This window comes from Rhinoderma darwinii, chromosome 2 (assembly GCF_050947455.1).
Source record: "Rhinoderma darwinii isolate aRhiDar2 chromosome 2, aRhiDar2.hap1, whole genome shotgun sequence".
Taxonomy (NCBI): Eukaryota; Metazoa; Chordata; class Amphibia; order Anura; family Rhinodermatidae; genus Rhinoderma; species Rhinoderma darwinii.
The window spans coordinates 318070398-318084220 of NC_134688.1; positions in this window are offsets into that span (position 1 = coordinate 318070398).

The following is a 13823-nucleotide window of genomic DNA, read 5'->3' on the forward strand; positions in this document are numbered from 1 at the left end:
CTATGTATAGTGGATAATTCAGAGAAAATTCTAAGTTTATTAAAACCATCCAGCAATTTTTATACCCACTTCTAAGTGTTACGATTTATGTCTGGGATCAAATCTCTAAAATAGATTAATTAAAAATCTGGGGTAAGATTCCCCAGTGGCACAAGCTAGGCACAACATATTGAGTAGTAATATGGCATACCAGTGGAAATATTGCAATTTTCACTTTGCATCATCCACTGCGTATTAATTTCTGAAAAACACCGGTGATGTCTAAATGCTCACTACACCCCTTAATAAATGCCTTTAGCGGTATAGTTTCTAAGATGGGGGTCACTTTTTTTGGCACATCGGAGGTTTTGCAAATGTGACATGGCGTCTGCAAACCATTCCAGCAAAATCTACGCTCCAAAAGTCAAATACCACGCCTTTTCTTCTGAACCCTCCCGTATTTCCAAACAGCAGTTTATAACAACATATGGGGTATTACCGTAGAACGGAGACATTGCCTTACAAATTTTGGGGTGCTTTTTCTCCTATATTCCTTGTGAAAATGAAAAATGTTGATCTAAACCTACATCTTATTGGAAAAAAAAATATTTAATTTTCACGGGTAAATTAGAATTAGTTCAGCAGAAAAATGTTGGCGTCAAAATTCTCACTATATCCCTAGATGATTCCTCAAGGGGTGTAGTTTTCAAAATGGAGTTACTTTTAGGGTGTTTCCACTAAACTAGTACTACAGGGGCTCAGCAAATGCGACATGGCGCCTAGAAACCATTCCAAAAGCCAAATGACACTACTTCCCTTCTGAACCCTGCTGTATGCCCAAACAGCAGATTATGACCAGATATAAGGTATTGCCGTACTTGGGAGAAATGGTTTTATAAATGTTGGATTGCTTTTTCTCCTTTAGTTCTTGTGAAAATGAATACAATTTGTTAAAATTAAATTTTTATTGTAAAAAATATAGATTTTCATTTTCACGGCCTACTTTCAATAATTTCTGCAAAAAAACTGTGGGTTCAAAATGCTTACTATACCCCTAGATAATTTCCTTGAAAAGGGATCACTCGTTTTCACTGTTGGGGGTTTCCACTGTTTGCTTTGCAAATGCGACATGGCCTCCACAAACCATTCCAGCAAAATTCGAGCTATATAAGCCAAATGGCGCTCTACCCTTCTGTGTCCTGCCGTGTGTCCAAACTTCTGTTTATAACCACATATGGGGTACTGCTGTCCCCGGGAGAAATAGCTTTAAAAATGTAGGTGTGTATTTTCTCCTTAAGTCCTTGTGCAAATGAAAAATTTCTATGTTTTATTGGATAAAATTTAATTTTTCATTTTCACAGCCAAATTCTAATAAAATCTATGAAAAACCTGTGGGGTCAAAATGCTCACTACACACCTAGATAAATTCCTTGTGTGGTGTAGTTTCCAAAATGGGGTATTTTTGGGGGGTTTCCTTTGTTTTGGTGCCACAAGACCTCTTCAAACCTGACATGGTGCCTAAAATATAATCTAATAAAAAGAAGACCCCAAAATCCACTAGGTGCACCTTTTCTTCTGATCCCTGTGTTTCGGTCCACTAGCACACTAGGGCCACGTGGGATATTTCTAAAAACTGCAGAATCTGGGTAATACATTTTTAGTTGTATTTCTCTGGTAAAACCTCCAGTGTTACTTAAAAAAATGGATTAAATATTAATTTCTGCAACAAAAAAAATTAAATTCGTAAATTTCCCCTCAACTTTGCATTAATTCCTGTGAAGCGCCTAAAGGGTTAATAAACCTTCTAAATACTGGTTTTGAAGACTTTGAGGGGTACAGTTTTTAAAATGGGATAATTTATGGAGGGTTTTAAAGTATGGGCCCCTCAAAGCCACTTCATAACTGTCCCTGAAAAAATAGCCTTTTGACATTTTCTTCAAAATGTGACAAATGTTTGCTAAAGTTATAAGCTGTGTAACGTCCTAGAAAAATAAAAGGATGTTAAAAAAAATTATGCCAATCTAAAGTAGACATATGGGAAATGTTAATTAGCAACTTTTTTGTGTGGTATTACTATTTGTCTTACAAGCGGATACATTTACATTTTTAAAAAAATGCAAATTCTTGCTGCATTTTGTTGTTTTTCACAAAAACAATACTGAATGTATCTAACAAATTTTACCACTAACATAAAGTTCAATGTGTCACGAGAAAACAGTCTCTGAATCGCTTGGATGAGTAAAGGCTTTCCAAAGTTATTACCACATAAAGTGACACATATCAGATTTAAAAAATAATGCTCTGTCAGGAAGGTCAAAACTGGCCGCAGCGGGAAGGGGTTAAATGCAGTTTTAAACGACATATTTTGCAGTGTGTCCCGTTTATGTTTTTTACTCATATTCTAAAAACAACAAGGTATCTGATGCTATTATCTCATTTGCAAATGGATATTGTAAAGGATCTGCCAGACACAACTTCTGTGTCGACGCCCATAGGTAATCAGTCTGCACCTGCTTCTATGTCTGTGAGACTGACTCCATCTTCCACCACCCAGGATGGCAGGCTTAGGAGTGGGAGAGCCTATCACAGCCTGGCCAGACGGAGCTAGCTCCCGCCCTCTGTCTATTTATACCTGCCTTTCCTGTTCCTCCTTTGCTTGTGATTCTTCTTTGTTGGTTTCCTGGCCCTGCTGCAGCTTCTTGAACTACTGATCCTCTGCTTGTGATTGACCTTGGCTTTTCTGACCACTCTTCTGCTCTGCGTTTTTGTACCTCGCTCATCTCCTGGTTTGACTCGGCTCGTTCACCTCGCTTGTTGCTCACGGTGTTCCCGTGGGCAACTTCCCCATTTCCCTGGCTTCTTTGTACCCTTGTCTGTTTGTCTGTCGTTCATCGGGAACTGTGCACAGTCTGGGCCCAGGTTCAGAAGAACCTAGAGGCGTCCCAGAGCATACAAAAGACTCAGGCAGATAGAAGACGTTCTGCTAACCCCTTGTTTGTGGTCGGGGATCTGGTGTGGCTATCGTCAAAAAATTTGCGCCTTAAAGTCCCGTCCAAGAAGTTTGCTCCCCGGTTTATAGGGCCATACAAGGTCATTGAAGTCCTTAACCCTGTCTCCTTCCGACTGGAGTTGCCCCCGTCTTTTCGAGTACACGACGTGTTTCATGCCTCCCTCCTTAAACGCTGCTCCCCGTCCTTGGCTCCCTTGAGGAAACCTCCGGTCCCTGTTCTCACCCCTGAGGGGGTAGAATTCGAGGTTGCCAAGATTGTGGACAGCAGGATGGTCCAAGGCTCCCTCCAGTACCTGGTCCTTTGCAGAGGATACGGGCCTGAGGAGAGGACTTGGGTACCCGCCCGGGATGTTCACGCTGGGGTATTGCTCAGGAGGTTCCACCTTCGGTTCCCCAATAAACCAGGTCCACCTAGAAAGGGTCCGGTGGCCCCTCATAAAAGGGGAGGTACTGTAAAGGATCTGCCAGACACAACTTGTGTGTCGACGCCCATAGGTAATCAGTCTGCACCTGCTTCTATGTCTGTGAGACTGACTCCATCTTCCACCACCCAGGATGGCAGGCTTAGGAGTGGGAGAGCCTATCACAGCCTGGCCAGACAGAGCTAGCTCCCGCCCTCTGTCTATTTATACCTGCCTTTCCTGTTCCTCCTTTGCTTGTGATTCTTCTCTGTTGGTTTCCTGGCCCTGCTGCAGCTTCTTGAACTACTGATCCTCTGCTTGTGATTGACCTTGGTTTTTCTGACCACTCTTCTGCTCTGCATTTTTGTACCTCGCTCATCTCCTGGTTTGACTCCTGATTTGACTCAGCTCGTTCACCTCGCTTGTTGCTCACGGTGTTCCCGTGGGCAACTTCCCCATTTCCCTGGCTTCTTTGTACCCTGTTTGTCTGTCGTGCACCTATTGAGTGTAGGGACCGTCGCCCAGTTGTACCCGTCGCCTAGGGCGGGTCGTTGCAAGTAGGCAGGGACTGAGTGGCGGGTAGATTAGGGCTCACTTGTCTGTTTCCCTACCCCGACATTACAGATATTTAGTGAACAGTATACAGTTCTGTGAAAAGTGATTCCTTTCCAATATTCTTGTATATTTGTCAAACTTCAATGTTTCAGATCAAACTAATTTTAATGTTCGATAAAGATAACCCAAGTAAACATAAAATGCTGGTTTCAAATTATTTTATTTATAGAAGGAAAAATGCTTTTCAGCCCTACCAGACCCTGAAAAAGTAATTGCCCACTTAACTATTAAATCAACCAGTTAACCAAATGCAATTGAGAATTATGTTTATATTTACAAGTAACACACAGGCATGACCAGGCCTGTTGAATCTTGATGAATCTTAAAGGCTATGTAGACCATTGAGGGGCATTTTTATATATATCTTGCAGCACTCCAATAGATAATAAAAAATTGTAGTTTATTCAGGCAACACCAGACAGTGCAATATTTCAGTCCTGCAATAGGACCTCTCTCAAGCATAGTGTTACACAGGCACATAATGATTTATATAACATGTAATCAATTAGTATCATCAGCCTCATTATAATAAATATAAAACTTGTAAAGTGCAAATGCAGTGAAATAAACAAACATTAAGGTATCAACGAAAAGAAAAATTGATACATAAAGTGAAAGTGACAAATACAAATATAAAAAATATAAATATACATATCCATATACTGTGAAAAATACATGATTTGGAACATAATCAAAAAGTATATACAGTGAAGGAAATAAGTATTTGATCCCTTGCTGATTTTGTAAGTTTTCCCACTGTCAATGTAATGGCAGGAAGGAGGTGAAGGGAACAAGTGAGCCCTAATCTACCCACCGCCCTGTCCCTGCCTACTTGCAACGACCCGCCCTAGGTGACGGGGTACAACTTGGCGGCGGTCCCTACGCTGTCTAAGTGCAAGGGAGTACAAACAGGGAACACGCAAGGGAAGGGGCAGTAGGCCACGGAACGCCGCGAGGAAATGGAGCGGTGAATGAGCCAGTCAGGATCAGGATGTAGTGGAGTATACCAACGAGAGCACGGAGCAGGAAGTAAGCCAGGGGCAAAGCAAAGCAGGATAAGCGGAACTGAAGCTAGGCAGAAGCACGGCAGAAGCAGGCTGGAGCAAGGCAGCAGTGGGGCCAGGAATCCAAGAAGAATAACAAGCACTGAGGAAGAGAACACGGCAGGTATAAATGGACAGGGGGCGGAGCTAACTCCGACTGACCAGGCCGCGATAGGCTCTCCCACTCCTGAGCCTGCCACCCTGGTTGTTGGGAGCCGGTGTCAGTCTAAGAGGTCTGGCCTCAGGTGTCGACTGATTAATCCCGGGAGTATACACAGACGTAGTACCTGGCAGATCCTTTACAGTACTCCCCCTTTTATGAGGGGCCACCGGACCCTTACTAAGAGGACCCGGTTTAGTGGGGAAGAGAAGGTGGAACCTCCTGATCAATACCCCAGCGTGAACATCTCGAGCAGGTACCCAAGTCCTCTCCTCCGGCCCGTATCCTCTCCAATGGACCAGGTACTGGAGGGAGCCCTGGATCATCCTACTGTCCATAATCTTGGCCACCTCGAATTCCACCCCCTCAGGGGTGAGAACGGGAACAGGAGGTTTCCTCGAGGGGGACCAGGACGGGGAGCAGCGTTTAAGGAGGGAGGCATGGAAGACGTCATGTATACGAAAGGATGGGGGCAGCTCCAGACGGAAGGATACAGGGTTGAGGACTTCAATGACCTTATAAGGTCCAATAAATCGGGGAGCAAACTTCCTGGACGGGACCTTAAGGCGCAAGTTCCTGGACGACAACCAGACCAGATCCCCGACGACAAACCGGGGGTTAGCAGAACGTCTACTATCAGCCTGAATCTTTTGTACGCTCTGGGACGCCTCTAGGTTCTTCTGAACCTGGGCCCAGACTGTGCACAGTTCCCGATGAGCGTCCTCTACCTCGGGATTATTGGAACAACCAGGAGAAACGGAGGAGAACCTTGGGTTAAACCCGAAATTACAGAAAAACGGGGAGACCCCTGACGAGTTACTGACCCGGTTATTCAGGGAAAATTCGGCGAGGGGAAGGAATGAGACCCAATCAAATTGACAGTCAGAGATGAAACACCTTAAATATTGTTCCAGGGATTGGTTAGTCCTTTCCGTTTGGCCATTAGTTTCGGGATGGAAGGCGGAGGAGAAGGACAGATCAATCTCCAACTTTTTACAGAAGGCTCTACAAAATAAGGAAACAAATTGTACCCCTCTGTCAGAAACTATATTGACTGGGGCCCCATGGAGACGCAGAATGTGTTTAACAAACAAAGAAGCTAACGTCTTGGCGTTAGGTAGTTTCTTAAGGGGCACAAAGTGGCACATCTTGCTGAAGCGGTCTACTACCACCCACACCACCGACTTGCCCTGAGATGGAGGCAAATTGGTGATAAAACCCATGGAGATATGGGTCCAAGGTCTCTGGGGAATGGCCAAGGAATGTAGTAAGCCCGCAGGTCGGGACCTAGGGGTCTTGGACCTAGCACAAACCTCACAAGCGGCGACGTAAGCCCTAACGTCTTTAGGCAACCCAGGCCACCAATAGTTTCTGGTAATGAGGTGTTTGGTACCCAAGATGCCAGGATGACCAGATAGTGCGGAGTCATGGTGTTCCCTGAGTACCCTTAGCTGGTATTGCAGGGGGACAAACAGTTTGTCCCCAGGGAGGTTCCCGGGAGCTGAACCTTGATCAGCCGCGATGTCAGAAGCTAAATCAGAATCAGTGGCAGAAACGATTATACCAGGGGGTAAAATACAAGCAGGATCCTTCTCGGGAGGAGGATTGGCCATGAAACTACGTGACAGTGCATCAGCCTTAATATTTTTGGACCCAGCCCTATAGGTAACCAAGAAATTAAATCTGGTAAAGAATAGTGCCCAACGAGCTTGTCTAGGATAAAGCCTCCGGGCAGATTCTAGGAAAACCAGATTCTTGTGGTCAGTAAGGACCGTTACCTGGTGTCTGGCCCCCTCCAGGAAGTGACGCCACTCTTCAAAAGCCCATTTAATGGCTAAAAGTTCGCGGTTGCCAATATCATAGTTACTCTCCATGGGCGAAAACTTCCTAGAGAAGTAAGCACAGGGGGCGGAGATGGGTGAGGGAGCTGGTACCCTGGGACAAGACGGCCCCCACTCCCACCTCGGATGCGTCAACCTCCACAATAAATGGCTCCCTTTGGTTGGGCTGAACCAGCACGGGGGCCGAGATAAAGCACTTCTTGAGGGTCTCAAAAGCCTGAACGGCCTCAGGGGGCCAATGGAGGATATCAGCACCCTTGCGAGTAAGGTCCGTAAGAGGCTTAGCGACGACCGAGAAGTTGGCAATAAATCTCCTGTAATAGTTAGCGAACCCCAAAAAACACTGTAGCGCCTTCAGGGAGGCAGGTTGGACCCATTCCGCCACAGCCTGAACCTTGGCAGGGTCCATGCGGAATTCATGAGGAGTGAGGATTTGACCTAAAAATGGTATCTCCTGTACCCCAAACACACATTTTTCGGTCTTCGCAAACAGATTATTTTCCCGGAGGACCTGGAGGACCTTCCTGACATGCTCCACGTGGGAGGACCAGTCCTTGGAAAACACCAGTATGTCATCAAGGTACACTACAAGAAAATTACCCAGGTAATCTCTCAGAATTTCATTAATAAAATTCTGGAAGACGGCAGGGGCATTACACAACCCAAAGGGCATGACCAGGTATTCAAAATGACCTTCGGGTGTGTTGAACGCAGTTTTCCACTCATCCCCCTCTTTGATGCGGATAAGGTTATATGCCCCCCGTAGATCGAACTTAGAAAACCATTGGGCCCCCTGAACCTGATTAAAAAGATCCGGAATCAAAGGAAGGGGATACTGGTTCCTTACGGTGACCTTATTCAGGTTCCGATAATCAATGCACGGCCTAAGACCACCATCCTTCTTCCCCACGAAGAAGAAGCCAGCACCTACAGGAGAAGTCGAGGGGCGAATGAAACCCTTGGCCAGGCATTCTTGGATATACTCCCTCATAGCTTCACATTCAGGACATGAAAGATTAAATATCCTACCCTTAGGAAGCTTGGCACCAGGCACCAAATCGATGGCGCAATCGTAATCTCTATGAGGGGGCAACACCTCGGAGGCCTCCTTAGAAAACACATCAGCGAAGTCCTGAACAAACTCAGGAAGCGTGTTTACCTCCTCCCGGGGAGAAATAGAGTTAACCGAAAGACATGACATCAGGCATTCACTACCCCATTTGGTGAGATCCCCAGTATTCCAATCAAACGTGGGATTATGCAGCTGCAACCAGGGAAGACCTAATACCAGATCGGACGATAATCCCTGCATCACCAGTACAGAGCACTGCTCCAAATGCATGGAGCCAACAAGGAGTTCAAAAACAGGAGTATGCTGAGTAAAATAACCATTAGCAAGAGGAGTGGAGTCGATACCCACTACCGGGATAGGATAAGGCAAATCAATAAAAGGCATTTTTAGAGACATAGCAAATTCCACAGACATGATATTAGCAGATGAGCCAGAATCCACGAAGGCACTGCCAGTGGCAGACCGGCCAGCAAACGAGACCTGAAAGGGAAGCAAAATCTTATTGCGTTTCATATTAACGGGAAATACCTGTGCGCCCAAGTGACCTCCCCGATGATCACTTAGGCGCGGAAGTTTTCCGGCTGTTTATTCTTGCGCCTGGGACAGGTGTTCAGTAGATGCTTGTCGTCCCTACAATAGAAGCAGAGACCATTCTTCCTGCGAAACTCTCTACGTTGTCGAGGGGACATGGAGGCCCCGAGTTGCATAGGTACCTCCGAGTCCTCGGAGGAGACGGGACCTCGGGGGGAATCGCAGGGAAGTCAGAGGGGAAAACATTGAAACGTTCAAGATGACGTTCCCTGAGACGTCGGTCAAGTCGTACTGCTAGGGCCATAACCTGGTCTAGGGAGTCAGAAGAGGGGTAGCTAACCAGCAGATCCTTAAGGGCGTCAGATAATCCTAACCTAAACTGGCACCTTAGGGCCGGGTCGTTCCACCGAGAAGCTACGCACCACTTTCTAAAATCAGAACAGTATTCCTCAACAGGTCTCCTACCCTGACGTAAGGTCACCAGCTGACTCTCGACTAAGGCAGTCCTGTCAGTCTCGTCGTAAATGAGTCAGAGGGCAGAGAAAAAACAATCAACGGAGGAAAGTTCAGGGGCGTCAGGAGCCAAGGAGAAGGCCCACTCTTGGGGCCCTTCCTGGAGTCGGGATATAATGATACCCACCCGCTGGTTCTCGGAACCTGAGGAGTGAGGTTTTAGGCGGAAATAAAGTCTGCAACTCTCCCGGAAGGAGAGAAAAGTCTTACGGTCCCCTGAGAACCGGTCAGGTAACTTGAGGTCGGGTTCTAGAGGTGAGGTGAGGGGTACTACTAAGGCAGCATCAGCCTGGTTGACCCTCTGAGTCAGGGCCTGGACCTGTAGAGAGAGGCCCTGCATCTGCTGGGTCAGGGTCTCAAGGGGGTCCATGATAGCGTCAGCGTAGGAGAAATGGTAGACTAGGTATGGGCTTGTTATTATGTAATGGCAGGAAGGAGGTGAAGGGAACAAGTGAGCCCTAATCTACCCACCGCCCTGTCCCTGCCTACTTGCAACGACCCGCCCTACGCGACGGGGTACAACTTGGCGGCGGTCCCTACGCTGTCTAAGTGCAAGGGAGTACAAACAGGGAACACGCAAGGGAAGGGGCAGTAGGCCACGGAACGCAGCGAGGAAACGGAGCGGTGAATGAGCCAGTCAGGATCAGGATGTAGTGGAGTATACCAACGAGAGCACGGAGCAGGAAGCAAGCCAGGGGCAAAGCAAAGCAGGATAAGCGGAACTGAAGCTAGGCAGAAGCACGGCAGAAGCAGGCTGGAGCAAGGCAGCAGTGGGGCCAGGAATCCAAGAAGAATAACAAGCACTGAGGAAGAGAACACGGCAGGTATAAATGGACAGGGGGCGGAGCTAACTCCGACTGACCAGGCCGCGATGGGCTCTCCCACTCATGAGCCTGCCACCCTGGTTGGTGGGAGCCGGTGTCAGTCTAAGAGGTCTGGCCTCAGGTGTCGACTGATTAATCCCGGGAGTATACACAGACGTAGTACCTGGCAGATCCTTTACAGTCAAAGACATGAACAGTCTAGAATTTTTAGGCTAGGTTAATTTTACCAGTGAGAGATAGATTATATTTTAAAAAAAAACTGAAAATCACATAGTCAAAATTATATATATTTATTTGCATTGTGCACAGAGAAATAAGTATTTGATCCCTTCGGCAAACCAGACTTAATACTTGGTGGCAAAACCCTTGTTGGCAAGCACAGCAGTCAGACGTTTTTTGTAGTTGATGATGTGGTTTGCACACATGTTAGATGGAATTTTGGCCCACTCCTCTTTGCATATCATCTGTAAATCATTAAGATTTCGAAGCTGTCGCTTGGCAACTCGGATCTTCAGCTCCCTCCATAAGTTTTCGATGGGATTAAGGTCTGGAGACTGGCTAGGCCACTCCATGACCTTAATGTGCTTCTTTTTGAGCCACTCCTTTGTTGCCTTGGCTGTATGTTTCAGGTCATTGTCGTGCTGGAAGACCCAGCCACAAGCCATTTTTAATGTCCTGGTGGAGGGAAGGAGGTTGTCACTCAAGATTTGACGGTACATGGCTCCATCCATTCTCCCATTGATGCAGGGAAGTAGTCCTGTGCCCTTAGCAGAGAAACACCCCCAAAACATAATGTTTCCACCTCCATGCTTGACAGTGGGGACGGTGTTCTTTGGGTCATAGGCAGCATTTCTCTTCCTCCAAACACGGCGAGTTGAGTTAATGCCAAAGAGCTAAATTTTAGTCTCACCTGACCACAGCACCTTCTCCCAATCACTCTCAGAATCATCCAGATATTCATTTGCAAACTTCAGATGGGCCTGTACATGTGCCTTCTTGAGCAGGGGGACCTTGCGGGCACTGCAGGATTTTAATCCATTACGGCGTAATGTGTTACCAATGGTTTTCTTGGTTACTGTGGTCCCAGCTGCCTTGAGATCGTTAACAAGTTCCCCCCGTGTAGTTTTCGGCTGAGCTCTCACCTTCCTCAGGATCAAGGATACCCCACGAGGTGAGATTTTGCATGGAGCCCCAGATCGATGTCGATTGACAGTCATTTTGTATGTCTTCCATTTTCTTACTATTGCACCACCAGTTGTCTCCTTCTCACCCAGCGTCTTACTTATGGTTTTGTAGCCCATTCCAGCCTTGTGCAGGTCTATGATCTTGTCCCTGACATCCTTAGAAAGCTCTTTGGTCTTGCCCATGTTGTAGAGGTTAGATTCAGACTGATTAATTGAGTCTGTGGACAGGAGTCTTTTATACAGGTGACCATTTAAGACAGCTGTCTTTAATGCAGGCACCAAATTGATTTGGAGCGTGTAACTGGTCTGGAGGAGGCTGAACTCTTAATGGTTAGTAGGGGATCAAATACTTATTTCTCTGTGCACAATGCAAATAAATATATATAATTTTGACTATGTGATTTTCAGTTGTTTTTTTTTATATAATCTATCTCTCACTGGTAAAATTAACCTAGCCTAAAAATTCTAGACTGTTCATGTCTTTGACAGTGGGCAAACTTACAAAATCAGCAAGGGATCAAATACTTATTTCCTTCACTGTAGCTGTGTCAGAGGATGGAATTGAAGGACCACTCACCAATCAACGATCAGCAATACAATCAGCTTAGTTGCTACAATGTGTTGAGACGATCCTCATCGTACTTTGTTTTGGCGTTCGTAAATCACAGATGCGCATGCGTGAAAACAAAAGACCAGCTATGCAACAGAAAACGCTGGAAGCGTGATGCAGTCACACTATCAAATGCACATGTCCAAATAGGATCCGGTGAGCATCTCATGTTGTCTATCAGTCAGACAGCATAACCGTGAATCAAATAGAGTTTTTTAATAAATTGATATTTGTGATGTCCTAGATCATACAAATAGGGGAAGAACGAGAGAATACTCACATCAAAGTAAATGCTCAAAAATGGCGAAAGGTAGAGATATATTAAATCCTTTAATGATGACATACATGACGTCAACGTTTATAGTTATATTCAATATATGTAAAAGTAGCACGATGTTCGTGGAGACACCATGTACTACTTTCGTACATATGAAGTAATCCACTAAAACCCCAAAACATGTAACGGACCTGCAAGAGCCTGCTTACGCAGCAGCCTAATACTGCAACACTTTTATAAAGATTAATACAAATATATATAGGATATAGCTATATATATCTCAACACCAATATCCAAACATGAGCAGACATACCAAACAACAAAATGTATAGTCTAAATTCACCCCGTTGGATGACATATAAAAGAAAAAGGTTTCTATGATGGTTCCTGAATGCACCTTGATGGAGAGTGGTCCTGATGTTCCAATATAATCTAAAAATAAAAAAATAAAACTTTTATTTTTTTTAAATTAACCCCTTAAGGCACCGGGACGTACCGGTGCGTCCCGGCTAAAAACTGTCACCCTGTCAAAGGACAAGGTGACAGAACTGTGCCGTCAACTGTTTATGACAGTTGATCGGCACAGTAAGACGGCAGGGGACCATTCACAGCGGTCTCCTGCCGGCGATCGCTGTGATTGGTCAGTCAAAGCAGACTGACCAATCACTACTCCATGACGTGTGTATGTGATGGCGCTGGCTCAGAAGCTGAGCCAGCGTTATCACCTCCTGTAATGACCCAAACTATAAAAATATCATGCTATTTTACCCGTACGGTAAACACCGTAAAATTTTTTTATAAAAAACTATTCCAGAATCGCTGTTTGTTAGTCGCTACCCCTCGCAAAACAGAATAAAAAAAGGGATCTAAAAGTTGCATGTACCCAAAAATTATACCATTAAAACATTAAAAACTGCAGCCCGTCCAACAAAAAACAAGCCCTCCCACCGCATTTTTGACGGAAAAATAAAAAAGTTATCGCTCCCAGAATATGGTGACACCAAAAATAAATTATTGGAAACAAAAGTGATTTTATCGTGCAGACGCTGCAAAACATAAGAGAAACTATATACATATGGTATCGCCGTAATCGTACCGACCCGCAGAATAAATTAAAATTGTCATTCATAGCGCATAGCGAACACCGTAAAAAAAACTAAACAAAAAAAAACATCAGAATTGCAGGTTTTTGGTCACCTTGCTTGCCAAAAAAATGAAATACAAAGTGATCAAAAAATCGCATGTACCCCAAAATGGTACCAATTAAATCTACAGATTGTACCGCAACAAATAAGCCCTCACCCAGCTCCGGTGGAGAAAAAATAAAGAAGTTTTGACTCTCAGAATATGGCGATGCAAAATGTGCAGAGTGTCCAAAAGCGGATAAGATTGGGCGCCATTTATCAGTGCAACAGCGACCACACGTCTGCGGATTATTATTTATTTACCCAATTATTATACCCTCTTATTATACCCTGATGTTCTCCGCACAGATTACATGTACCCCCACATCATAAACTGAAATACCAGTAAAACCCCAGACAGAACAACTAGCGAGCAAAATCCACGCTCCAAAAGCCAAATGGCGCTCCCGCCCTTCTGAGCCCTGAAGCGTGCCCAAGGAGCCGTGTACGTCCACATATATGGCATCGCCATACCCGGGAGAACCCGCTTAACAGTTTGAGGTATTTGTCTTCAGTGGCACGAACTTGGCACAAAATATTGTGCACTAAAATGGCACATACCTGTGGAAATTTGCAATT